General features: G+C 51.4%; 1 long non-coding RNA gene across 1 annotated transcript; it reads right to left on the reverse strand.

The window, feature by feature from the left end:
• Nucleotides 1–291: 291 nt before the first annotated feature.
• LOC139079182 (uncharacterized) lies at nucleotides 292–26,779 on the reverse strand. Its single transcript, XR_011532551.1, has 5 exons — nucleotides 20,396–26,779; nucleotides 20,163–20,246; nucleotides 14,375–15,411; nucleotides 12,302–12,394; nucleotides 292–4,089 (listed from the first exon to the last, which is right to left on the reverse strand). It is a non-coding gene; the product is annotated as an uncharacterized lncRNA (long non-coding RNA).
• Between the last annotated feature and the right edge of the window lie 659 nt (nucleotides 26,780–27,438).

A 27,438-nucleotide genomic window follows, 5' to 3' on the forward strand; every position in this document is an offset into this window, starting at 1 on the left:
CAACCTCCAAAGCCAGCCCCTTACCCTCCCCTGAGGCTGAGAACTGCCCACTACCTCCTCCCACCCTGCCCCGGCTCTAGGCACGGGATGGGGCTGGGCTCCTCGGCCCCCATCCTAGGGGGTGTCTTAGTCAGTCAGGGCCGCTATAATAAATTGCCATAGACTGGGTAGCTTAAACAGAGGGAATTTATTTCCCAGGGTTCTGAAGGTTGGGAGGTCCACACTCAGCAGCCAGCACGCTGGTTCTGTGAGAGCCCTCCTCCTGGCTTCAGACAGTTCCTCCCCAACGTTTTCGCGGGGTGGGGGCCGGGCAGGGGTAGCCAGCTCTCTGGGTCTCTTCTTAGAAGGGCACTGATCTCATGGAGAGGGCTCCACCCTCACGACCTAATCACTTCCCAAAGGCCCCACCTCCTAACACCATCGCCTGGGAGGTTAGGTTTCAACACATGCATTTTGGGGACACGAATGTGCAGTCCACCGCAGGTGGGGAGGTGACAGATTGTGGAAACTTCCACCTGACCCTTCCCCAGAACGCCCTCGCAGCCTACTTCCTCCCTGGAACTCTGCTGGTGCTGATGGGCAAGCCTGGGACGCCCCCCCCCCCCCACAAACTCCAGGCTGAAACGCCCACCGTGAAGGGCAGTGCAGGTGGTGAGTGACCTCTGAAGGTCACACTAGCTCTCCTCATCCCCATCCAGCATCCAGTAATCATTCCCTGAGCACCGACTCTGTGCCGGGCCTGGGTGGCAGAGGTATGGCGACACCACAGGCTGGGAGAAGACAGAGGCGGGGGGAAAAGTGCGATCAGGGACATGAGGATGAAGTTGGGGATCCTAGATTGCTCAGGGGGTCAGAAAAGTCTTCCCAGAGGAGGGACACTGGGCAGGGCCTTGAAGGATGAGAAGAAGTTTGCCAAAACCCTCAAAAAACTAAGAATTTTTCTATAGCACGTTCTTTGTTCACTTCCAATGTGTCATTTGGTCTTCCAGACTCATGACTCATCCAGCAGGGATTTAGAATGCGTAAATGTTTAGCTCTGGAAGTCTCTTTAGATAGTATTCTCATTTTAAGATTAAGATGACTGGGGCCCAGAGAGGGGAAGGGACTTTCCCAAGGTCACACAGCAGAGGATTAGTGACCAGATCCTGAAAATCTGAGTCTCGGGACTTCTCGTCTAATGTTGTTCCCCCAATGGCTCCCTCACCCCCTTTTCCTTTTCTACCCAACATCTGGCCTGACAACTGCCTGGCCCTGCCAGCCAGACTCAGGACAAGTTTTACAGGGAGGTAGCTGACTGGGGTGAGGGGTGGGGAGCAGGAGGGTGAGAGTAACCCCACAATGTTTTCATACTTGAGATCTGAAAACACGATTTCCCCAGCAAAGAAGCTTAGCGTTAAGCGGAAAATCGGCCGGGAAGGGCATGATAGCATTTCTAACAGTACATTAAATGCAAGCTGAGAACCCGACAGACTTAGGAACATTCAGCACACTCTAGACTAATAAACATTTTACAATATTATTGCACATGTTCATTTCACTTTGTACAAATAATCATTCCCTTCACATCTAATAAGTCTGTTTGACACATAAGTGGTCTTGGGCAAACACCTCGGAGGGTCTTGTTTTTCTGCGCATTGATCATTTATTTGTGTAGCCCGCCGGGACAGTGACTAATGATTTTGAGGGTTTAAACGTCCTCAAACATCGTCTTTGTCTCCCCGCCTGTTATTGCATAAATGTAAAATAATTTCATTTTGGCCGCAGAATGTATTGTTTTTCACGTATGAAAAATGCCTGCCCTTCGCTGGCTGGCATGGCATCAATCAGTTTAAAACAACATTTGGAGGAGCCTGGTCTCCAGCGAGCTCGCGAGGTCCCCGGGTGACAGGCCCAGGAACACCACTTACTGGGGAATTTCCAAACAAACCTGCCACCACCACCGCGTCAACCCAGAGGCCTCCTCGCCCTGCGAGGTGAGCACGGGTCCTCCCCTCCGAGGCCAGGGAGCCAGGATTCACTGCTGATAGCTTGCGCTCTCCTTTCTCCTTCTCCTCCTCCTTTCTCTCCAAGAGCAGTCACAGAGGTCTCTGAGCCTGGTGCTGCTGTGCTAGGAGCTGGGGGAACAGGGATGACCCCAACACGGTCCTGGCCTCCAAGAGCTTAGAAGCTGGGCAGGCCCCCACTAGCTCAAATAACTCCTGTGTGGGAAACAGGAAAAGGGGCTCCCTGTGGGTGGGCTCAGCCACTTGAACCTATCACTTGGTGAGCTGGTGCCTTTGTATGAATTAGACAAAAAGCACTCTTTCCTTTGGGCAGAGGAAGCCCGCGTCAGGGCACATCCCTCCACCGGGTGTTCTTGTGAAGCCTGCAACCTAAACAACCATACACAGAGGCCACCCTGGTGGAGGGGGAGTGGAGGTCAGCGGGCAACAGACAGACTCAGAAACAATGCTATGAAATACACGTGCCGTAGTGAGACAAGCCATTAGGAGTGGAAGCCCAGAGGAGGACAGCTGACGAGGCAGGAGGCTTCGTGGAGGAAGTGACCTTTGAGTTTGGCTTTGAAGAAAAAGTAGGAAGGGACAGGCAAAGAAGGGGAGCAACAGCCCGGCCCTCCCACCGAACAGAGGGAAGAGCCTGCCCACACAGGCATGAGGCCAAGGAAGCCAGCCATTTGGAGGGACTGAGCACAAGGAGAAGGAAAAGAAGGAGGGGAGGGAGAAACAAGAAATGGGTGTGTGAGGAGTGACGGATGGACAGACAGATGAAGGGGTGGATGGACGGATAGGAGACAGAGATTGTATTAAGAAGTCTGAGATTTCTCGAATGCCTTACTAAAAAATCTGTGCTTTATTCCACAAGCAGTGAGACTGGGGGATTCCTATGGGCTCGGGAGCAGGGGATGACAGAGTCAGAACTGCATCTGAGATGGTCACTCTGACGTAAATGAGGCGGAGAAAGTGAGGCCAGGCACTGAGAGGGCCCCCCTGGGCTCCACCAGAGCCACCATTTGGAGTCATCTTGTGAGAAAGCAGGAAGGAAGAAAAGTGATGTTTATTGAGCATCAATGGGGTAAATGATATATTTATTCCCAACTGCGTCATGGGAAAATGAGGCTCAGAAAAGTGATGTGTCTGAAGTTTCTTGTCTGCGGAGTTGCGAGTGACCCCATGTGCCTGTCTCCACAGTTTGCGCCTCTGGCTGCCCAAGCGTGTCTGGCTGAGGGATGCCCCAAAACTGAGCCTCCTCATGCCTCTTCCTCAAGAAGCCCCCAGCCATGGCGAGCACGCCCTCATGTCTGTTCCAGCTGCCAAATACAGCCCCACTGGCCCCACAGGGCCTCCGTCTGGCCCTCCTCCCTGTCTCCTGCCCACTAGTTCCAGAAAATCCTGGAGCAGATTCACAGGTCAAGAAGTCCGGATGAGGCTCTAGCTCTGGCCTCCCTCCTACCCCACTCCACCACCCCCACCACACACAGTTTGCAAGACAATGTGGCATGCCATTCTACCTTCTCTGGGCCTTTGCACATGCTGTTCCCTCTGCATGACTCTCATTCTTTCTCTGTCTAGCTAATGACTTCTTGTCCTTCAAGGCCAGCTTCAGTGTCCTCTCTTCCAGGAAGCCTTCTCTGACTCCCATGGGTGGAATACGGCCTCCTCTGTGCTCCTACAGCTCCTGACTTTTCTCAAGATGGCACTTACATGTTTAGATTTTTATGGTCGATCTGCCTCATCTCTGTCTATCTTACTGTGGGCTGCTGGAGAGCAAGGAATATGTTTTATTCATCTCTCGGTCCTCGGCTCCTAGCACAGGGCCCAGAGTAGAATCAGAGAGTATTGTAAAGATAGATAAGTGGTCACATGGATGAATGGATGGGTAAGTAGTTACATGGATGGATGGGCGGATGAATGGATGAATGGATGGGTAACAGTTACATGGATGGATGGGTGGATGAATGGATGAATGGATGGGTAAGTAGTTACATAGATGGATGGGTGGATGGATCGATGGACAGACAAACAGCTTCTCTCCCTTATGGGAAATAAACTTTGGACTTGACTCCACGACTTCGAGGAAGAGTCACCTGACCTGGAAAAAAAAATGCAATCTTAAAAACTGAGGCTCTTGATGGTACAGAATAACTGAAGATAACTTATGGATGCACAGACCCGCAAATCCAATTCATCCAACTTCACCGAGGAGAAGGCCAGACAAGGTGAGAAATTATTATGCAGGCTGGGGCTCAAGGAGGACCCCAGCTGGCAGTCATCAGGTCCCAGAGAGTCTTGTGCACAGATTTCAGGGGCTGGACCTTTACCGTGAGGCCGATGGGGAGCTGGTGGAGGGTTCTCTGGGCACCATAAGGAGCCATCAGCATCTCTTGAGTCCTCTAAGTGAGGATGAGATCGAGGTCAGAGGCCTTAACCTTAGGGATTCCTCCCTGTCCATCCTGCAAAGGCTGATCAGAAAAACAGAAGGTTCGCCAGACGTCAGGTCCCCATTCTGGGGAGAGATGGGTATTGTCAGAGTGACTGGGACCTGCACCGAGGACACCCAAAAAATTACCCCAAGGCCCCATCTTATACTCTCCCCCGGCCCCCTCTAGCTCTCTAGCCCCCTCTAACTCCACTTGGACACAGATGGATACGCTATGTCCACGAGGGCCAGGAAATACATAGTTCTTCTCCCACCTGCTCAGCCTGCAAGCAGGCAGAGATTCATGAACAGGTACCACATACCAGAGGGCCCGTCATATAAACCATTTCTTAATTCATTTCATAAGTACCTATTGAATACCTATGTATCAATCAGGATTTGATCAGAGAAGCAGATTCGTTACAGGGGTCTGATCTTATGCAGTTGCGGGAGGTGGTTGAATGTTCTGCAGGCTTCTGTGTCCTGTCCTAGAAGCTGAAGTCCACAGGATGGGCAGTGAGGAAGGGAAGATAACGTGAAATAGAAGGAAGGACAAATCACAACCATGAGGGTTCTTGACCACTCTAAGCCCCTGACCTCAGTGACTGCATGTCCTCTGGGAGAAGCTGGAACCCTTTGTCACGGAGCTGCACACGCACCGGGCCCAGGACCAGGAAAGCTGAAGGAGGAGATGGGGGAAGAGCTGGAGCTGCCGCGGGGCCCTGGCTGCTGCCCCAGGTCAAGCAGGCCAGCCAGCAGAGAAGTGACCAAGCGTGCGAGCTTGGGCCCCGCACTGACCTTCCCCGCACAAAAGAGATATGGCTGCTCTTCACTGCCACCTGCCAAAGCTCAAGGCAAATCTCTCCTGCAGCCCTTGCTAACCTAGAACTAGGCAGGGAGGGAATTCTGGGAAACGAGGTTCCCGCTTAGCTAAGCTGGCACCATGGAAAAACACTAGGCCCGCCGGGTTCCTGGCAGGGAGCTAGTCAGTGGAGACCAGCAGAGAGAAATCACAGTCCCTCCCATCCCAGAGCTTAATCTCATGACAAAGAAAAACAATTTTTAAAATGCCACAGTCTGATCGACGTTATGGCAGGGCACATTTAGTGACTGTTGAGGGCACGTGCCAGTCTACCATTGAGAAGACGTGAATTAGTTAGGATTCCATTCAGACCCAAAATATCAATAGGGTGAACAGATTAAAGCTTCCCTCTGACTTCAAGACAGGCTGTTTCGGTGGGTCCTACACTATCAGAGATCCAGTGCCTTCCGTCTGGTTGCTGTACCACGTGTGGCTTCATTCTCCTGCTCACTTCATGATCCAAGACGTCTGCTGGCTGATGTAACAGCTACTAGGTCACAATCCCAACCATCAGAGAGGAGGAAGTGGAAGGGACACACACACACGCTCCCTTCCAGGACACTTCCTGGTCACTCCACACGTAACTGCAGCTAATTGGCTAGAACTCGATTACACAGCCACACCTAGCTGCAAGGGAGGCTGGAAAGCATGGTCTACTCTAGCTGGCCATATGCTCCACCAAAAATTAGAGGGTCTATGACTCTGAAATAGGGAAAAAGTGGGTGCGATGGCTCAACCAGCAATCTCTACCTCAGGTGATATATAATAGTGGTCAAGACCTCAGGTTCTGGAGTCAGACCACCCTAACTCCACTCCTAGCTCTGCCACTTTCTAGCTGTGTGATGTTGAACAAAGCAATTACCTCCTCTGAGACTCCATTTCTCTAGGCACATGACAGCATTATCATTCCATGCCAAGCACTATCCTAAACACTTTCCATGGATTGTTATTATTAATCCTCACAATGAACCTATGGGTTAAGTAGTACTATTATCCCCATTTTACGGATGAGGAAACTGAGGCTCAGGGAACCAAAATGACGTGCCCAAGATTATGTTGATTCATAAACACACACTTGGTGGGTGCCTGCTCAGTGCCAGCCTCTGTGCTGGGAAAATGCAGGGAGACCTCAGAATGGTCCCAGCTCCGCCAGGGCTCTCAGCTGGGGAGGGGCTCCCTGGGGAAAGCAGGAGAGGCCTGCTCTCTCCACTGCTACAGACCACCCCCCATGGCACAGGTGCAAGGGCTTAAACTCAACTAAAAATTGAGCTGGCTGTAGGAAAGGATGGTCAAATATTTCTTTGTTTCCTTCTTCCCAGAGCTCCCAGCCTGTGCCCACAATTGTTCAAGGGCATCGTCCCAGCCCAACATACACCAGCTTGGACTCATGGTCACAAAGCACTTCTACATCCACTATTGCATAAGGTCCCCCTTTTGTAGATGAACCTGGAGTCACTTGCTCACGATGACACAGGAAGTATTCCAGAAGCTTGCACCAGAGGTGTGGGAATGCCCAGTCTGTGTAAGAAATGACACACAGCTCAACAGCTCAAGTGGCCACGGCACTGAATGGGGCAGAGGGTGAGCATGGAGCCCACTGAAGAATCTGATTTCTTCCAGAAGGCAGCAGAGAGCCAGCCTCAGGGTGGACGATGCCACATGGGAACCCTGCATTTGGGGCTGCACATTAGGGCGGCTTTGGAAAAAACAATCAAAACTGTTGAGCCTGATTTCTTAGGCAGTAACTCGGGGCACCGACTTGAGCCCTCCCAGTCACTGGCCTCAATTTGCCCACATGTGACCAGACGGCTCCTTGGTGACTGTGAGAAGTTGGGTCAGAGATTGCCGCTCTCCAGGCCTCAGTTTCCCTTTCTGCAGAGCACTTCCTTCACCATGGTCCCATTTCTAAACACAGAAAAGGCAGGCCAGGCCACACTCCGCACACACGAGACCTTGTTCTAAACTAGGCCTTCCACCCAGCCTAGTGACAGGGCTTTGCCAGGATGTCTCAGGAGACGGGAAGAGGGAGGTAGACCTGGCACTCCATTCCTGGCCCTGGACTCCTGCCCTGCAGAAAGGGTTAACAGCGAGTGCCTCTCGGGGTGGCTGTGATGAGTAAATGACACAGTCTCCATAAAGCACCAAGCAGAGTGCCAAACGCCCTCCACAGATGGGGATCCCCTCCTCTCCCCCTTGCGTTGCCCAAGAGAAAAGTCTGGGATGGGCACTATTTGGCAGCAGAGAATGCCAGGAGTGGAGACCAGCCCCCTCTGGGGTCCCACGATGGTTGTAGCCAGAGAGAAAGGACTTTTCCAAGCTCACGGAGCACGACACAGACCAGCCAGGCCCAGCACTCAGGTCCTCGGAGACCCACTGAGGGACCTCTGTCCAGACCACGATGCTGTGGGGGTTGTGGGGGGCTGAGCACTTGGTACTGGGACTTGCAAAGTGTGGGCCAGGGTCTCAGTGCGTCCTTGATAAACATTCAAGAAAACCACCCAGCCACATCCCCATCACATCTCCACTCGCCTGTTGCCTTGAGGAGCAACCGGGTTATTTGTGATTTCTGACATTCGCCCCCTCCCTAAGCCCCCATCCCTTTCCTGTTTGGCCTGTGAATTGGAAAGGGCTGTAAACAGGCAGGCGGGCTCCTCGCCCCCGGGGCCGCCTGTCAGCCAGCCAAGGGAAAGGTAGGGCCCAGGGGACCCCCAACCCCACCGCCCCACGCAGCCCAGCTGAGGGGCTTGTAAAGATAGGATTTGTTTGTTTTTTTGGATCTGGCTCAGGATCTGGCTGAGGCTGGGCCCATGGGGAAAAGCAACTTTTAAATAAATGCTTCAAGATTGTGCAAACATTTCAGTAGTATTGGAGGCCTGGCGTTCTGGGTCAGGGAAGGAAAAAAATACCCGTCAATCATTCCAGAGATGAAAACCCGATAGCAGAGGGGTTGGAGAGGACCAGGGCTTGGGTTGCAGGGCTCAGCCGCGGCTGGCTGGGACCAACGACACTTAAGCCCTCTCTCAAAAAATCATTTGCATGTTAATCAATAGAGCAGCCCTGTTTGACTGGCACAGAGAACACAGGCGGCTCGCAACATGATCAGTGTGATGTGTGCAGAAAGGATGCGACTCCAAGGCACACAGAACTGGATTTTAGCCCTGGCTCTGCCACTGATTAGCTCTGTATCTCGGGTAAGTTATTTAGATTTACTTGGCCTCGGTTTTCTCATTGGTAAAATGGGGTTGTAACATCAATCTCATAAAGATGTTGTGAGAATTAATAAAATACAGACTGCAACAGAAAGCCTGGCCTAAGACAAGAGCCAGTAATAAATCATGACAATATTACAAGCTGCCGTTTATCGAGCATCTTCTATGAGTGGGGACTTGCATACGTTTTCAGTGATCCTCAAAGCATGCCCCCTGCATGGCCAGGCATTCCCAAGCATATCCTATGCCCCTATTCCCAGCTAGCTCTCTCTTGGCTTGAGTGGGCTCAGCCCCTGACCTCAGGCGCTCGTGGTCTTGAAACAAGGAGGCTTGGAGCTGAGAGACTGCAGGCTGGGCCAGAGAAACATGTACACAGCATGGAACTGGGAGCCAAGGCTCTGAGCAGAGAGTCCAGCCAGCTTCTGTGGACGGGAGATTTGATGTAGGTCTTGAAGGATGAGTAACATGTCCACAGGCAGGCACTGGGGAAAAGCATTCCAGGTGGAGACCAGCTGAAGCACGGGCTCCCAAGTAAGCCCTGTCTGTGTGCAGAAGGGTAGGATGGAGGGAAGAGGGGCATTCAGGAAACAAAACTGGTGAAGTTAGGTCTAAGTGCAAAGAATCCTGCACTGAAGGGGTCCAAGTCGGTTTCCCGGGCCAAGGGAGTGTCTCCTGCTCCCTGGTTCTCCTCCCCGCAGCTCTGCAACTAAGGCGGTTGCCCATCTCTCCATGTCTACGTGTCCCTATTACTCCTTCCCAACCCAGTTCAAAGGGCTCCAGGGGATGAGAGAGTTTTGAGGTTAAAGTGCTCCACCAACACTGGGTACTACTATTTTACATGCGCACACACGGAGACACACACATGTGTGTACACACACGTGCACACAAATGCACACGCATGCACAGGCTCAGGGATCAGAGAGACCTGGCTCCAAATCCCAGCTTCTCCACTTGCTGCGGCATGACCCCAAGCGATGCATCTATAGAATGCACACACAGTGCCAGTAAGATGCCTGGCACATAGTAGGCCCACACAATATGGTTCCCATCCGACACATTGACAAACTCAAACTATCTGTTTCTACTTCAAGAGGAAACTGCCACCCAATAGGGTCAGTTCCTGCGACTGTGTGGCCCTGAGATCAGCCCCCTACCCTCTCATCAGACAAATGGGGAAACTGAGGCTCAGAGAAGGAAGAGAGCCCGTCCAGGTTGGAAGCAGGGGCAGAGGAGCACTTGCAGAGAAGCCTTTGTGGAATGCCCAGTCGCTGTCTGAGCCATGGAGAGCGAGCAGGACTCCAAAGGTGGGTCCACGTGGGAAGGGCACTTCAACAGAGGGAACAGTGTGAGCAAGTGCCCAGAGACCTCAATGGGACACCTGGGGAAAGGCGAGTCACCTCATCTGTCAGGGTCTGTGCTGGAGTGGGACAGGGATGGAGCTGGGGAGTGGGGGCAGGTCCTCGAGTCCAGGCCGGACGGGCCCTGCAGGCTGTGTTTGGGAAGCTGGACGCTCTTGAGAGCAACAGGGAGCCCTGAAGGGCAGCAGCATCGGGTCAACATTGCAAGAAGAGTCTACAGGGTTAGAAGCAAGACTGGAGTCTTGGCCCAGGGCCACACCAGGAAGAATGGAGAGAAGTGGGTGGATCTGAGAGACATGGAAGAGATATAAGACTCCTCATGGAACATGTATTTTCTATAAGAGACGAAAGACACAGAGTGGACACGGCAGAGAAGACACATTAGATGATTTTAATTTTGGCTGAGCAAAGCACAAAGAGCCACCTTTAACTCACAGGACTGTGCCTACAGGATTTTGAACAGAGGAGAGTACTCAGCACAGAGGGCTTCCTGAGGCCCCATCTACAGGGTCCTGCACCACAACCCCTCCCCGTAAGGCTGCTCACCCTCCGCTCCAACCCAGGGAAGAAAGCAAAGGCCTCATGCCCAGAGAAGGAGGCCCGCAAGGCAGGATAGAGGAGAAAGCCCAGATCCCGTGGGGGGGGGGGGGGGGGAGGGCACACAAATCAGATGGCAGTGGGCCAAGTTCTCCTCCAACTTTATCTCCTTCCCCTTTCTTCCTGCCTGGCTCCACGCCCAGGGCTGCCCTCAGCCTCTGACTATGCGCTTGGAGCCGCTCCCTGACCTCTCTGCCCCTCGGTGGCCTCCTCCGTAAAGGGAAGGCAGCGGTCCTCAGCAAGCAAGGCTGCTGGAACCGTGGGCAGGTGCCACGCACAGAGCGGCGCTTAAGGGCATCATTCCTTTCCACAAGAAACGATTCCATTGTTTCCATGTGTGTGGTGCCGCCCTTTCCAATTTACAAATCCCTGCTATTTGCTCAGCACAACCACCCTGTGAGGTGAGTCTTATTCACGCTGAGTCGGGAGAATCAGGATTAGAACCCGCATCCCTCTGACTCTCCAGCCACACTCTCCCCTACCTCTCGGGGAGCCGTCTCCCTCTCCCGCAGCCGGTTGCCGCCGCCTCCTCCCCTCCCGCCCCCAGCCCCACGGCTCCCCCTCCTCCCCCTCCTGCCCCACGCGTCTTCCCCTCCCCTTCCTCCTCGGCGCCGCCCCCTCCTCCTCCTAGTCCTCGGAGCCCAAATACGCGACACCTGGAGCAATAGCAGCCGCCCCGCGGCCTGGGCCTCATTACGGGCGGCCCTTATCGCGCCGTGCATCACATTATTTCATTTCAAAGAATCCGCAGAGAAGCCCGTCCCGGCCGACAACAGAAAGTAAAAACACAGCTGACTCCCATTAGGGCCCTCTCACAGGCTCCGCGTGAGGTAATGAAATATGGAAGCGGTGAGATATGTAATGCTTTATTAAGCGGTCTCAGCTACAACGGCGTGCATGCCAATTACGCCTGCAGGCTACCGCCCGCCCCCGGCCGCGGACCACCCAGCGCGCGCCCGGCCCGCGCCCCGGCCGCCACCCGCCACCCGCCAGGGAGCAGGGGGGCGGAGGGAGGAGCGAGGGCAAGAACCGGGAGAGGCGAGGAAGAAGGGGAGGACAATGGGGGAAGGAGAGGGGAGCATGGGGAGGCGGAGGGTGGGAGGAGGGAGAGGGGGGAGGGCAGAAAGAGAGGAGAGGGAAGAAGAAGAGGGATACAGAGGAATAGAAGCGACAGTGGTGGTGCCCAGCGCCATCTCTGGGTTGTGGAAAGTCGCAAAGGCATCATTAGGGCCCCTGAGAGAGCCAGAGCTATTCTCTCCTCCAGACCTGTGGGGCCCTGGGAAACTCAGAGTGACCCCAGCAAAACTGAGAGGACTCAGATTCTTAGAGGACCAGACAGGGAAGAGCCAAAACTAAGGCTCAGAGAGGGAAAGACACTTAAGGAAGGTCACACAGATGAAACCTGGGCAAGATGAAAGGGAAGCCAGACCGCCTGTTTCCTAAACCAGATAGTTTCCATTCCACCAAACTGCCTCTTCTTTTCCCTCTGATGATGTCTCAATGGCAAAGTGCTGGCATTATTGCGGGATGAGAAACATGTTCTTGTTGTACATCTGACTTTTTAACATCCCAAAATCCTCTGCCCCCTCTAACTGGACCTCCATGTTTTCCAGCCTTTGCACAAGTTTCTGACTCTGCCACTGCCTCGGCTGGCTGTTTAGCCGCTCTGAGAGTCAGTTTCCTCATCTCTACAACGGGGATAACAAGTCCACCCCCTTCGGAGCTTATGGTACAGGTTAAATGAGATAATGCACAGTGTGTGGCCCGTGGTAAGCATTCTGCGGTGACAGCTGTGGTTCTTCAGCACTACGATGAACTTATCCTGTCAGTCATTCAACAAATGATTTCCGAGTACCCACCTGGTGCCAGGGAATGTACTCGCTAACGTCCCTGCGTGGAAAAGGCGAGCAAGGTAATCTGAGCCCCATCAGGAAACTCTGGTAAAGGTTCAGCTGCAGAGAGGGAAGTGAAAATTACTGGCTAATATGGAATTTGGGATTATCTGGGGATTTGCATTATCCATTCCAGGAGTTCTCAGCCATATTACTACCTCAGTACAAACAAGCGATGGTTCACTGCCTCAGGAGGGTCCAGCGCGGGGCCTAGGGCAGATAACCAGGCTGCAAGCGGTGCGTACTCCCTGATGCACGTCCAGGGCCCCCGCTTACACCCACGCCAGCCTTGCAAAAGGCAGGAGAACTGGAGAGCTTTATCTTAGAGAGTGACCGGCAATTCCCCGGAGTTTCTTAAAAGAAAAAAATCATTTGCAAATTTGAGTTCTTTCTGTGGTTTTAGCAGCAAATTCCTTGTGACTCCAACACGCAGAGATTCCCAAGCTAAGATCTGCCGATCCAGTGTCCCCACCTCCCCTTAGCCTCACCCTCTGTCCATTCCCCTCCGCCCATCTTCTCAGATGGCTGGTGCCTACCTCCCTCTACCAGGGGAGAGAGAATACACTGACAAATGCTTACGAGAGGTTGCCCCATGCCAGGCACGGTCCTAAGTTTTATATATATATTTGTTGTTGTTGTTCGTGCCATCGTGTCGATTCCAACTCCTAGCGCCCCGATGCGCAACAGAGCAGAACACTACCCTGTCTTTTTGCTCCATCCTCTCACCTTCCAGCTCTGTATCAGACAGTGCTCTGCTGCTCTTCATAGGATTTTCATGGCTAATTTTTTTGGAAGTAGGTGGCCAGGTTCTTCTTCCTGGTCTGTTTTAGTCTGGAAGCTCTGCCGAAACCTGTCCAGCATGGGTGACCCTGCTGGTATTTGAAATACCTGTGGCATAGCTTTCAGCATCACAGCAACACGCAGCCACTACAGTATGACAGCAACAGACGGGTGGTGTGGTTCCCTGACAGGGAAACAAACCCGGGCTGCGGTGGTGAGAGACCCGAATCTTAACCACTAGACCACCAGGGCTGGCACGTGTGTATATATATATAAATGTGATATATGTTGTAACATATATCCTATTCTATATTCTATAATATGTAATTATATATATTTTATTATGTAATTTAATATATTATATAATTATTTATAACAATGTAGAATATACAATAGAATAATATATTGTCTATATTATATTCTATTAAATATTAGAAATATGATTCATAGAATAGTACATAAATATAGGTTTATATTATATTTATGGCTTTAAGGGCAGTGCTCATCATTTTGCAGATGAGGAAACTGGACCACAGAGAGGTGAGCTGACTTGTCCAAGGTCAGCAGCTAGTAAGCGGCAGGTAACCCAGACAGTTTGGTTCAAAACCCCACCTCTCGATCACTGTACAATCTGGAATTCGCAGGGGGAGGCAGGGGCAGGGGCCAGCTGGAGGGATGCGATGAATAGCACTGCTGTTTCTACGAAAGCCTGTGAGCTACAATTGCACACTTATTTAATTCTCCCAACACTGTTGTGAGGTTTCCTTGGCCTCATTTTACAGCTGAGGACGAACGAACGGAGGGGAAGGGCCCTTGCTTGAGGTCACTCAGCAGGTCAGTGCAGAGCTGTGCTCGAACCCAGGGCTGACTGCCAGCAAGGCTGGTGCTCCCTCACTCTCACACCACCTCTGAGTCTCCCCACCACCAGAAAATAGCATGTTCAGAAGGCCAAAGGAAGCAATGATGAAGCCTGAATAGCAAAGTGCGGGCATTATTGTGTGAATGAGAACCATGTTCTTTTTTTACATCTGACCTTCTAACATCCCTAAAATCTCCCCCCTGCCCCCACTGACCCTTCATATTTGCCCAAGTGCACCTCACTCATTCAACGTACATGGGCTGAGCACCTCCTCTGGCCGGGTGCTGGGGAAATAAATTGAAACCCTTGTGGTCCGTGCCGTGGAGGAGTGCATGCTCTGGGAGCAGCAAGGACGCCTGAGCCAATGACAAAGGGGAAGGACACAGCTGTGCTGGAGATACCTGTTACACACAGAGAATCAGGCCGACGTGCCCAGAAGGTCAGGGAAGGCTCAGCAGACGTGATGTTGGTGCAGAGTCTTGTTGCCTTGGAGGAGAAGGAACTGAGAAACCTGCCTATGGAAAGTAGGGAGCACTGAATACCACAACTCCGTCCAGGAATTGCTAACACTTTTTAAGGCCCACTGAGCAAGACAAGTGTTAGCTAGATCTGATGATAGGAGAGCACCAGAGGTTTTGTAAGTTAAATTATTTACATCAGTGGAAAGGTAGGGCACTCACTCATCCCTTGTAATTGTTTTTCTTTTAAATCTTGCTCCCAATAGACTTTCTCCAGATTATTCATCCTCTCTTGAACAGAAAGGCCCAGACCTTTGTTTTCATCATACAGGTGACATTACCCCCTTTTTATAGATGAGGCTCTGAGAAGTCACTTAAGTCAGACAGAAAAGGATAGGACTTTCATTTACTGAGCACTGAGCATGTGCCAGGTGCTGTGCTAAGCACGTGATGTACATTGATCTCATTGGATCCTCGAAGATACCCTGTGAGACAGTTTCCTAAGACTTTCTGACTTCTTCATATTTCAGGTCTTTGGCCTTACTGTTTCTTCCGCCTTTCAAATATTCGTCCTTTGGACCTGGTACACTGTTTAGGCTTCAGACTAAATAATAGGCTTCTGATAAGACAGCCGACAACACAGTGGTTCAGATAGAAAACACGTTTCTCTCTCTCATCCAGTGGTTTGGAGACAGGCACGTGGTCCAAGGTGAAAGGGACAGCTGTGCTCCCCGAGGCCATCCAGGGACCCTAGTTTCTTCTGTTTCATTGTTTTGCCATCCCCTCATGGTCAAAACTAGTTCACCCACACTAGTCCGCATCCCAGCCATGGGGAGTGGTGGCAAGCCATTTCACTTCCACTCACATTGACTTACTTAGTAGAAACTCAGTCCCATGACTTCACTAGCTGCAAGGGAAGAGGGAAGTTTTCATCTCTAGCTGGGTGGCCAGGTGTCCTGCTAAATCCGGGATCGGTATTTCTGTTAAAAGAAAGAATAGAAGAACAGAACTGGGAAAACAAGCGGAGTACACTGCCGCCCCTCCCTGTCTTTTATCATCCAGTTCACATGTTGGCTCCTCTGCAAAGCCTCTCCGGATGCCTTCCCCGAGAAGAATTCATTGCCCCCCCCCGCCCCCCGTGCTTCCACAGCCCCGTGTCCTTTGCTGCTTCGTACCTCTCATTTTGCAGACCTGTCTCCCTTCCTCTGTAAGTAATAGGCACTATAAATAATGAGCACTCACTATATCCTAGGCTCTGTGCTAAGCAGGTTTTATGCATTAACTCATTTGAGCTCCCCATGACCCTGGGGACTTCCTCCGCTGAAAAATGAGCATCACAGTGGTACTAACTTCATAGGGTTGCTGTGAAGATTAAAAGAATTGGTATTGAGATGGGTACTGAGTACATGCTCAATAAATAGTAGCTACTACTATGGTGTAAGTGTGAATTGATAGATGTACCCATGGACGGGGTTAATCCAGTCATAAGCTATGCTCCCTGCCCTACACAGCAGAGCTGTGAACGTTAACCTCACCTCGGGCTGTGTGGGCACCTAGAGGGACACGGCCCCAGGACTCTTGGTGAGTGGGAAGTCTTTTACAAATATAAAATGCCTGGGTCCTGGAAGGCACTACGTTATCCCCCGCCCCTCAGGTGAGAAAGCTACCTTGGCCAAGGCCACACAGCTAGTAAGTGTGGGCACCATGGCTCAAACCAGACTTATTTTAATTGGGGGGGTGAGGGGGGCGCGGATCGTAACTGGCTAAATACAGTGCATGAATCCCTGACACTTAGTAGACCCCAGGAGAAAGCTCAGATGCTTAGGCCATTCAAGACACTGCCACTACCTGGTGGCAGCCATGAGTATTGCAGGCATAGCATCTCGTTCGTTCAAACAAGACAAAAGTACCCCAAGCATCAGTTTTGAATTGTTTTAATATATTAGATATAATCAAGGCCTTCTCAAACATTTGGTGTTCTCTCTTTTATCAGTAAGCTACACCAGGCTATTTCCATTGTTCTTAGCCACTTGCATTTCCTAGATCTGTTCTTTACACTCTTAGAATTTCTGAAATCAGAACGTGTATGATAATAATGGGTCAGCCTCCAAGAGGAGGGGCGAGCGGTCAGGCAGTTGTCAGGTTTATGGAATGTTACTTCAGATGTGTGATTTACAAGGAAAATAACACACAGAGTTGGTTGTTAACTTCAGTTTGGATCCCTAATTACTGCTTTAAATGTCTTCAAAAATATTTCATTGTGATGCAAAGAAATGTTACTGTTTATGCAAGAGATGGCCTGCCACCCAGCCGTCGGTGCAGTTACTGGCAGTAAAAATTGCGCAGTCTCCCCAAAGAGACCAGAGAATTTTCTGAGTGGTGTGAGGTGGGTCTGACCAATTGATCCGTCAAGTCCTATAACTTAAGACGCTCAATACCTGCCTGTCCAAAGCTTTCGGCTAACTTTCAAGAAAAGCTGTTTAACTTCCAGCAATATGCAATGCAGTTAATGGAGAGGGCAGTGGGGCTGTGTGTTTATCCAAAGCAGAAATGCCCATGAAACACTAACGTGCTTCAATATGTCTTGAGATTATACTGTACATCTTAAAAAAATAAAGTTTACATACATGAGATGCAAAAAAGCAGCCCCATCGCCATGACATTCTGCATAATAGTTGATGACCTAAAGGGATTCCACAGCATATAGAGGCGCCAGTGTACCTTCAAACAATGACTGTGATGCCAAAAACAAATGAGTGATGGCAGGGACAACTGGTATGTTCTCAGTTACTTTTCTTATTTTTGTACCTGTAATGTGGCAACTCTTCCCCCAGCCCAAAGCGTAATTAAATCAACGGGGCATCTCACACGAGTGGAGTCTTAGTGTCAAGGAGCTGTCATTTCCCTTGACCTGAGCTGCTCGTTAGAGAAGAGGCCTTCAGTGTTCCATTCGCGCCTGTTCTGACACTCTTTGCTAGCACTGTTCCCCTACCCTGACGTCAGAATTATGATTATAATACTATCAATAACATTAATGAATAATTTGTGTAGTACTTTATAGTTTCCAAAGTACTCGCACATATTTTCTCAAATCATCCGCACAAGCGCTCCGCAGACAGTCCTGTTCTATTGATGAGGAAACGGGACTCCGAGAGATGACCTGGCCCAGCCAAAGTCACACGGCACGACTAAACCCCCGCCTCCTTCATCGTAGCACTCTGCTGACTTCCGTTCTCTCTTCCTTCATCCCTTCTGTTGCCCTCATCTCTCCAGGCATCTCTGTCTCCCTGTCTCTGTTTCTCTCTATCCTGGTCTTAGGGTGTATTTTTCTATCTGTCCCTCTCTCTTTTCTCTTCATCCCCATCTCTCTCTGCCTTGTGCCTCAATGTCTCTTTACTTTTCTGTCTTTTTATTGTTTTCCCTCTGTTTTTACCTTCTTATGCCTCTCTTTTCTCCCTCCTTCTCCTCCTCCTTTCTCTTTCCTTCTACTTCTTCCCTCATCTCATCCTCCTCCTTCCACCCTCTTCTCTCCCACCCCCGCTCCTCCCCCTGGCTTCTTAGTACCTGAAGAAGGTGAAAGTTTTCTCTCCTGGTGGCCAGCACCTCTCTTCTCTGAGGACAGAAGGAGGGGCTGGAGTGTGGGGTGGCCATGAGAAGGCGTCTTGGCCTTTGTCGCCCCCTAGAGCCTGTTCATTTTGCCCAGACCTCCTGCCCCAGGCTGACCCCCTTGAGCCCGGACCAGCAGTCCCAGAACATGGATTCCTGGGAAGAACCCAGCCAGGGACAGTCTCCCCATAGTCTGCCTGTGTGTATCTGAAAAGACCAAGTTAAATGGAAAGTTCTGGGCATCCTGACAGGTAAAGGAAAACTAATACCAAACTTGGAATCCTAGAACTGGACTGGATCCTGGCTCTGCTAGTTACCAGCTTATGACTCCAGGCCACAACCTTGTCTTTCTGGACCTCCGTTCCTCACCCATGAGGTGTGTCACCTCGCAAGGGCTGATGTTGAGGATTAATTAAGGCCACGATGGTAAAAACACCTGCCACGGAACAGGTGCTCTGTAAGTGTTGGTTTAGACTCAGAGTCCGACGAAAGGGAGGCTGTTCAAGAGTGAGGAAGTGGAGAAGGAAGGGGTGTTTAGGGCAATGGGAGCTTGTGAGGGACCCGGAGGGTCCCGCAATTGCAAAAAGTGGCCACAAATTCTCCCCAACCATCAAGAGATGGAGTCCGCTTCCTGACCCCTTGAATCCAGTTGGCCACGTGGTTTGCTTCGGCCTATGGGTCCTTAGCAAACGTGCTGCAAGCAGAGGCTTCGAGAGCACTTACGCATGGGGGCTTGGCTTCTCTTGCTGCTCTGGGAAGCCTGTGACAGCCACCGTGTGAAGTACCTGGGCTAGCCAGCTGAATGGTGAGACACGTGGCCAGGTACCCTTGTCGCCCCAGTCATCAGCCAGCCACCTACCAGGCGTGTGAGTAAGGCCATCCCTGCCATCTGATCACCACTGCATGAGTGTTTTCGTTATTTATTGCTGCATAATGATTTACCCTCAGAGAAGCTTAAAACAACACTGATTATCTGGCTCAGTTCCTGAGGGTCAGGAATCTGGGAGCAGCTTAGCCCGAACGGGAATCTAGGGGCTGGCGAGAGCAGGCAAGAAGCGAGTCCACACCTGCCACACCCTGCCCTTACTACGGAGCCCCACAGCGCAGCCCCAGCTCAGCACCCTTGCAAGCCTGCTTCCCCTCGCAGGGTCTCGAAAATCAGAACCCAGAGGGTTCTCAGCAGCGAGCCTTCCAACCCCTCATTAAACAGCGGGGGAAGCTCGCCCAAAGTCACGCCACAAACCTGCACAGCCACAGGATTAAAACCGGCCCTCTGCTCCCGCCCTGGGCTTCTTTGCGGTATATGAAGAGCACATTGCGACCCTGGTGACACTTCTGTGTGGAACTGAATGTATTGTTCAATATTGCCCATCTGGGACTCAGCAACCAGCCCAGGGCGACAAGGAGAAACCAGCAAGAACAGGAAGGGGAGGGAGAAGTTATTACCTCTCGCTGGTGCACCGCCCTCTTACCCTTTCTTCCCACCCCTTGTGACTCAGACTCCTGCCTCCCCGTGTGACCAGACCTCACTGAGCACCCACCCAGCTCTGCTTCCCAGGAGGCACCTGTCAACCAGAGAATATCCAAATCTGAACCCAGATCTAGTCCTAGGATCTCAGCGTCTCAGGACAGGAAGGCACTTCTCCTGGGCTGTGCTCTCTCGATGGCAAGTGGCCATTCAACTTCTGCTTACATGCTTCCAGAGACCGAGAACTCACTACCTTCTCAATTGGTTGGAAAGAATTGTTTGAAAGAGTTGTGGAGATAGATCTACCTACATTGAAATCTCTGTGCGACAGCTGTGCCACCTTTGATGAGTCATTTGACCTCTCTACTCCTCAAATTTCTCCTCTGCAAAATGGCAATAATGCCTCCTGAGCTTGGTTATTGTGAAAATTAAATGAGTTTATAAACATGCGCAAAGTTCCCAGAAAGTAATGGGCACACGATAATTTTTATTACATAGGCACAAGGTGGGAGCGGGATGGAGCACAGGGTTCCTGCCTATTCCAGATCCTGCCTGCCCCAACCTCAGCACCACCCCCACCCCCACCCCAAACACTGGGGCTGCAAGGCATTAGGATCCCCTGAGGTTTCTCCCCAGACTTGGGAAGGCAGAATTCACCTGTCATCTCAGGGATGCAGGAAGGCACCGGGCAGCAGGGTATCCGAGGGTGAGGAGGGGAGCTTGGCGATGGATGGGCTGAGCCTAGAATGGTCAAGGATGGAGGAAGAAAGAGAGAGGAGAGAGATATCACATGTGTAAACAGAAGGTGATGGAGAGGCGTCAGCAGGAAGTTGCATGGGCATAGCTAAGACTCCACGGCTCAGGTACTGGGGAGGGGAGTTAAGAGTTACCTCCTCGACTCCGATGTGCAAGTTAAATAAAGGCCACTCGAGGCTGACTCTTTCTCCAACATCCAAGTGACTCTGCATCTCTGGGAGGATGGAAGACGGGGCAGGAAGAAGGCAGCAAGGCTGCTGCTGTGAAATCGGAGAGGCACAGGCCTTTTGGATGGAGCACCTGACCCTGCAGGCAGGGGAGCACCTCTCAACATGCAAATCATCTGCCACAAAGCAAAACAAATTTGCAAGCAAATCATGGAGTGTGAGAAGTTGCTAGGGAGCAAGGGACAGGAAATGGGAATTCATTACACCTTCCCATTGTCATTCACGTACAATACACAAACTGCCACAAGAGCCTTTTCATTTCGCCGCTGCCTCCTGGTTTATTTCAGCATCATTAAACAGCTCTGAGGCTCTTCATGGGCTTGCTTTTGAGCTCACTATCTTCCGTTGCCGTCCACACCCGCCTCTACCCGTGCCCTGTGCCCCTGCAGCCGGTTCCCAGCCTTCCCCTCACCAGGTCCAGGAGAGGAGCCCACCCTGGGTTGCCAGCCCCAGGCCACTGCCCCATACCTGGTCGCTTTTCCCAAACCCCACCCACAACTTTGTGAACAGTCCCTTTTAAAGACTCACCTCCATGCCTAGAACAGGCAAATTCAGAGAGAGAAGGTCGAACAATGGTGACCATGGGCCTGGGGGCAGGGGGAGTGGGTACAGTTGGGGAAGATGAAAAGTTCTGGAGATGGATCATGGTGATGGCTGCACAACAATGTAAGTGTCCTTAATGTCACTGAACTGTGCACTTAAAAGTGGTTAAATGGTAAATTTTATTTTATGTTATATGCATTTTAGCACAGTTAAAAAACCCAGCCTGAGGGTGCCATCTGCTTTCTCCCGGGACCCTGCCTGAGAGAAACTCCCGCCAGCACTGTTTTCCGAGTACATCCACAGTTCCTGACCCTGGACTTCTCCAACCAGGGGGGTTTCAGGGGGTGACCTTCAGGGTTGGGGGGCAGCTGGCCTCTCCAGTGATGCTCTCGCTGAAGGCCAATGAGACCATTGTAACTGAGCTGAAGAAACCGAGACTCCTGGGAGGGTGCCTGCTGCTGGGGTCCCCCCCAAACACACACCCACACGCGTGGACAGAAGGCTCACCGTGGGGCCGTCATATCCTGGGGCACCATCATCTGCACATTTGCTTCCAGACCAGTGTTTCTTGTTCTCTGACTGTTTCACACACTGGCTCCAGCTGCTCACACAATGAGATGGGTCCTTACTCTGCAAATGTCTGTGTGACCTGAGGCGACTCCATGCCCTCTCTGGGCCTCAGTTTCCCCTTTTGTACATTAAGAAAGTTAACCAGTGGTATTCAAATTTTTCTTTTAACCAGCAGAATCCTTTCTTCAAATGAATCCTTTCAAAGAAGCCCAAAGTAAAAGTAAAATTAAATCAGAGCTGCTTGGGCTGAGAATGGCAGGGGATGCCCAGAGCTTCACTCTTTCTCTACAATCTGAGGAACCCTAGGGTTCCAGGAGGCATGGTTTGAGGACCACTGTCCTAGCTGGCTCTCAAAAGCTCTCCAGGCCCTGGCCGTGTATGTGGTGGGGACAGTGCCAAACAGGTGCGCTCAACATAAATGTCTGCTGGATGAACAACCCGGAAGGATACACACCCTCCCTCCACCTCCCCCTCGGCCTCATTTCTCCCCGCCCCGCACCCAGCAGAGGGGGCCCAGACCCAGGCCTGGAATTCACTAAAACCAGCCTCCTAACCGTGCAAGACCCACCCCTCCTCACTCTGCCAGTGACACTCCGGTGGACAAGAAATGGCTGAGCTTTTGCACCCGCCACCCCCACGATGGAAGCTTGCCGTTCCCCGGCCAGGCCAGCCTGTCGCCTCGAACACAGGCGGAGGGTCTGAGCTGGGCCAAGAATAATATTGTGTCAGGGAGTCCATTATGAAAATAATGGAATAGAGGGAGCCACCCCTAATAAGGGACGTGCACGCTTCCCTGCGATCTGCCACGGCCTGACGAGGGCTGAGATGGCCCTTCCAGGACGGGTGTGTGGCCAAGATGCTTTAAATAATCATTAAAAACATGTTTGTGATTTATCACCGGGGATCGGCCAGGCGGGGGGCTGCTCGAGGCTGGGCCTCTTCCCCCTTCAGCTCGGGCGTGTGGGGAGATGGGCATGGCCACCCTTCCCCTCCCATGTCTCCCCTGAGCTGCGGACTTCCCCAAGGAGAGGAAGAACTCAACTGTAAAATGTCCGTCTTCCTCTCTCCTGGCCAGGAGAAAGCAAATCACGGTGATAGGTGACGTTTCCTGGGTGTTTAAGTGTGTCACCTCATTTGACCCTCTTGACAACACAGTGAGCTAGGCACTGTGACGACTGTGCCCATTTTAAGACAGAAAACTGAGGTGCAGAGATGGGACTTGCTCACAGCGACGGGTGGAGGAGGGGCATCTGAACCTCGGTGCTTGGCTCCAGGGTGCTGGACTGGGACTCGAGGGTGCCTCCCAGGGTGGGGAGCAGGGCTTCCCTCCTGTCGTCGCTCCAGGATTCCCAGTCGCCACTCTCCTTGGTGCCCTATGGCCTCTGTGCAAAAGGAACCCCCCGAGCCTCCCTCAGCCCCCAATCCCATTTATCATTTACATCCTGTGTGCAGAGACGTTGAACTCCCCACTCAGCCCGGCTCTCTCTGCACGTAACCTCAACTTCAGACTCCTTCCTGAGTCTCTGCCGAGGCAAAGGGCAGAGGAAATCCTCCAGATGGAAGACGGCCATTCAAAGAGTGGAGGAGTAACCTAGAGGCCACCGGATCCAGGGCACCCGCTGCCTTGGAGCTCTCCAGGAAGCTGGAGGAGACCACATGTGTCTGCTTGGCCAGAAAGATCCCTCCCATGGGTGCAGGGTGAAGAGACCTGGCTGGGAGTCAGGACAAGGGCATCCTGGTCCCAGCTCTGCCCCAGGCTTGCTTGTGCTCATGATCTTGGGCAAGTCCATTCCCCCTCCCTGGGCCTCAACTTCCAACAAATGATTGTAAAAATCCCTTTTTTCCTCCCAAGGCTTATAAGGAAGCTGAAGTGGGAAATTAGTTCAGCAGTGTCACCGGTGGATGACTCCGTTTACTCCTGTGGCTCCTCGCACAGCTTGCCGTGGCCAGCAGCCCCAGCCCCACTCCAAGAGTTCATCCGGCTTCTTTGCCTAAAAGCCACCTTTGCTATCCAACACTAAGGGCTTTGCTTGCACCATCTCATTAAATCCTCAAAGCCCCGGTGTGGCCTGTATGGCTGGTAGCCCATCCTATAGCTGAAGGAACCAAGGTTAAAAAGGATTAACTAACTTGGCAGTTACTCCTCCTCCCAGTCCATCATCCGTTCACCCATCCACCCTCCTACCCTTCCAGCCACCCATCTCCATTATTCATTCATGATCTCATGTATTTGTTCAGTCAGTCGTCACCCATTCTCAGATGCGTGAGCCTGTGCTCGGCCTACAGTTGGATCAGACAAGGTTCCGGCCCTCAGGGAGTTCACAGTCCAGCGAAACACACACTCAGCTTTTGAGGTCACAGCTCTGAGCAGCACAATGCTGTGGTCAGACCTAGGTCACAGTCTTGACTCCGCTCTAATCTACCCCTCTCTGGGTACCACCACCCTTTATTTTCATTTCCTACATACAGGCCAATTTCTGCCACCGGAGCCAGAGACTCTGAAGGACACAGGATTGAGTCCTAGTCATAATAATAATAATAATGATATCCTGCAGCCATTAAGCTGAGAGCCAGGGTAGCGGTCACTAAGCACCGTGCTAGGCTTGGCTAACCACTTACCATGGTGTTATGGACTGAATTGTGTCTCCCCAGAATTCATATGTTGAAACCCTAACCCCAAGGTGACTGTATTTGGACACAGGGCCTTTAAGGAGGTGATTAAGGTTAAAAGAGGTCATGAGGGTGGGGTCCTAATCTGATAGGACTGACCCACAGAGGAAAGGCCTTGTGAGGACACAGCAAGAAGGCAGTCATCCACAAGCCAAGGACAGAGGCCTCCCCAGAAACCAACCCTCCTGGCCCCTTGATCTCCGGCTTCCAGCCTCTAGAACTGTGAGAAGGTACATTTCTGTTGTTTAAAGTGCCCAGCGCATGGTCTCTCACTCTGGCAGCCCGAGCAGACTAACACATAGAGTGTCCTCATTCTTCTTCACAGCGATCCTGAGACAGCGCCCCTGCTTCCTGCTTCATACAGACGTGGAATGTAAAGCTCAGAGAGGGCAGGTCAGTTGCCAAGGATACACAAGTTAAAAGTGGCAGAATCAGGACTCACCTTTTGGTCAGGCAGACATCAAAGTTGCTGCTCTTAAGCCTGCGCTGTACTATCTCCCCTCTGTGGTCCAGCACCAGCCAAGGGCCTGGCCAGAGCAAGAGCTTCATGAATGCTTGCTGAATGAATGGACGGATGGATGACTGCCCACCACCAGGACACCTGAAGATGTCTCTTCTATCCCAGGCCTTTGAAGACATTCACCCAGAACCCGCCCTGCCATCTAGGGGAGAGCCATAGCACCCGGACCATCTGGGTCTCAGAAGGTGACTTCCAAACCAGAAGGGGAAGTCAGAGGTGGCTGGATGGATAGTGAGGGGAGGGAGCTCCAAGTGGCAGTGTGAGAGGAGGCAGAGGTTTGGAGGCAGGAGATCAAGGAGAGGTACACGGAGGGGACAGAGATGGGAGGAGAAGGAGAGAAGGTGTTGACAGAGAGGCTGGAGAGGAAAGCACTGCCTGCAAACCTTGAGTCAGAGAATCAAACAACTTTGGGAGTTGGCCTAGGCTCCTGGTCTCAAATCCAGGAGCCACTGACCAGACGCAGCCGACAGCCCAGCTGCAGCTCCAGAAAGATCCAGAGGCAGATGGAGGCTTGCAGGTGTTGGCACATGGACGCTGATTGGAACCACAGGAGACTCTATGGTCCCCAGGTGGAGGGACGAGAGGTATGAGGATGGGGTGAGGATGAGATGCCACTGGAGGGACGGCCATCGCTTTCCAAGTGCTCCTGTGGGCCAGTTGCTTTACATCCCGGAGAAGTCGGGGGCTTCGTGCCTATTTCAGACATGAGGAAATGGGAAACTGAGGTTTGGAGAGATGAAGCCATTTGTGTAAAGGCACCTGGCTGGTAGGTGGTGAGGCTGGGATTTGACCCCCAGCTTGTGTGATCCCAAAGCTTGGGCCTTATGTACACATTGTGTGCATTTGAATGAGCTTGGAAACTGCAACCCAGGCGACCCACAATAATGGATCGGAAGACAGGGCAATTTGAAACACTGTGCCTGGCACTGTGCTCATTGCATATGGTACCCAGTCAGCCAGCACTGAGGAATTAAATGGCCTCCTGATGGCTTCCCTGACCTTCCTGCAACTCATGTCTATCCCTCCATCATCTCCAGATGCCTCTACCCCAGGAATTCTTCCAGGAAACGCCACAGGATCACCCTCCAGTGAGGTGGAGAGCTCCTTGTCACTGAAAGCAGGGGCAAGTGCCTTGGGAGAGGCTGGGAGAGATATCTAGTGAAGTTCCTTCCTGGGCTGTGCTAGGAATCTCCATCACTCTGCCACCCAAGAGCCCACCAGGCGTCCCCTGCCTCTCTCGTCCAGCCTCAATGCTTTTCCAGATGTGGCTTATGGCTCCCAACTGTCAGCATCAGGGGACTCCACTCCAGCTGAACAGGCTATGGCTCCTGTAGGTTCCCTCTGCCACCCCAATGCTGCCTCTGACTTCTCCTCTTATCCCATTTTTCTAGGGTGAGCTCAGCTCCCATCTTCCAGGAAGCTGTCCTGACAGTTCAGGGAGAAGAGAGACCGGAAACAACCTGGACACTCACCTTCTGGACCCTTCACTGGGGTCCTTAAAGTATTCTACCCTAATGGCCTCATAGTCCCTAATTAATCCAAGTTTTGCAGATCACTTCCTTTGGGGGACGGCTCAGTGAGGAAGGCAGGAGCGCTGCCCTTGAAAAGTTCACAGACGGTGGGGGCAGACGTGTACGTGAAGAACAAAAGGGAGCATGAGCAAGAGCCGTGTCCCCGAAGACGAGCGACCTTTAGGGAGATGGGCATCCAGTGGTTTGGGCATGGGTGTTGGAGCCAGTCAGACCCGGGTGTGACTCTCTTCCCTGGAACTTTCTGAGCGTGCGACCTCAGACAGGTAAGTTCACCTCTCAGGGCTTCAATGTCCTCATCTATCAAAGAGGACTGTTGTGAGAGTGAAATGAGAGACTGCTACTGTGCAGCATGCTGAGTGCGGTTAACAAGGCTGCGTTGTATATTTGAGAGCGGCTAGGAGAGTGGATCCTGAAAGTTCTCATCACAAGACAAGGAAAATTTGTAACTATGCATGCTGACGGATGTTAACTAGACTTATTGTGGTGATCATTTCTCAATATATACATATATTGAATCATTATATTGTATACCTGAAACTAACATAATGTTTTATGTCAATTATATCGCAATAAAAAAATAAAAAGAAAAAAATTATAAAAAATTATAACTAAGCATTCTGCAAACATTAAAAGATAAGAGGATATTAGGACAATTTTTTGTACATAAATATAAAAATGTAGATGAAATGAACAAACTACAATTTTCCAAAACCCATTCAAGACAAAATAAAGTATCTAGGTAGCTCTACAGTCATGAAATGTTTTAATCTGTAGTTTAAAATATTCCCAAAAAGGAGATCCAGACCCAGAGTTTTTACTGATGGAACAAGTAGTTCCAGTCTTCTACAGCTGCTAAAAAATATTTAAAAAGAGAGAATATTCCCAATTTATCATGTGAAGCGATCATAAATATATCAAAACCTGATAAGAACAGTATGAGAAAGGATAATTATAGGCCAATGCGACACAGACGCAAAAATTCTGGGAGATATTAAAAAGCTGAATACAGAAATTATAAAGAGGATAATCCATGATGACCAAGCTGGATTTATCTTAGTCATGCAAAGATGACAGACGTACAAAAATGTTTAACGTAATTTGCCATATAAACGGTA

This window comes from Equus przewalskii, chromosome 2, assembly GCF_037783145.1.
Source record: "Equus przewalskii isolate Varuska chromosome 2, EquPr2, whole genome shotgun sequence".
Taxonomy (NCBI): Eukaryota; Metazoa; Chordata; class Mammalia; order Perissodactyla; family Equidae; genus Equus; species Equus przewalskii.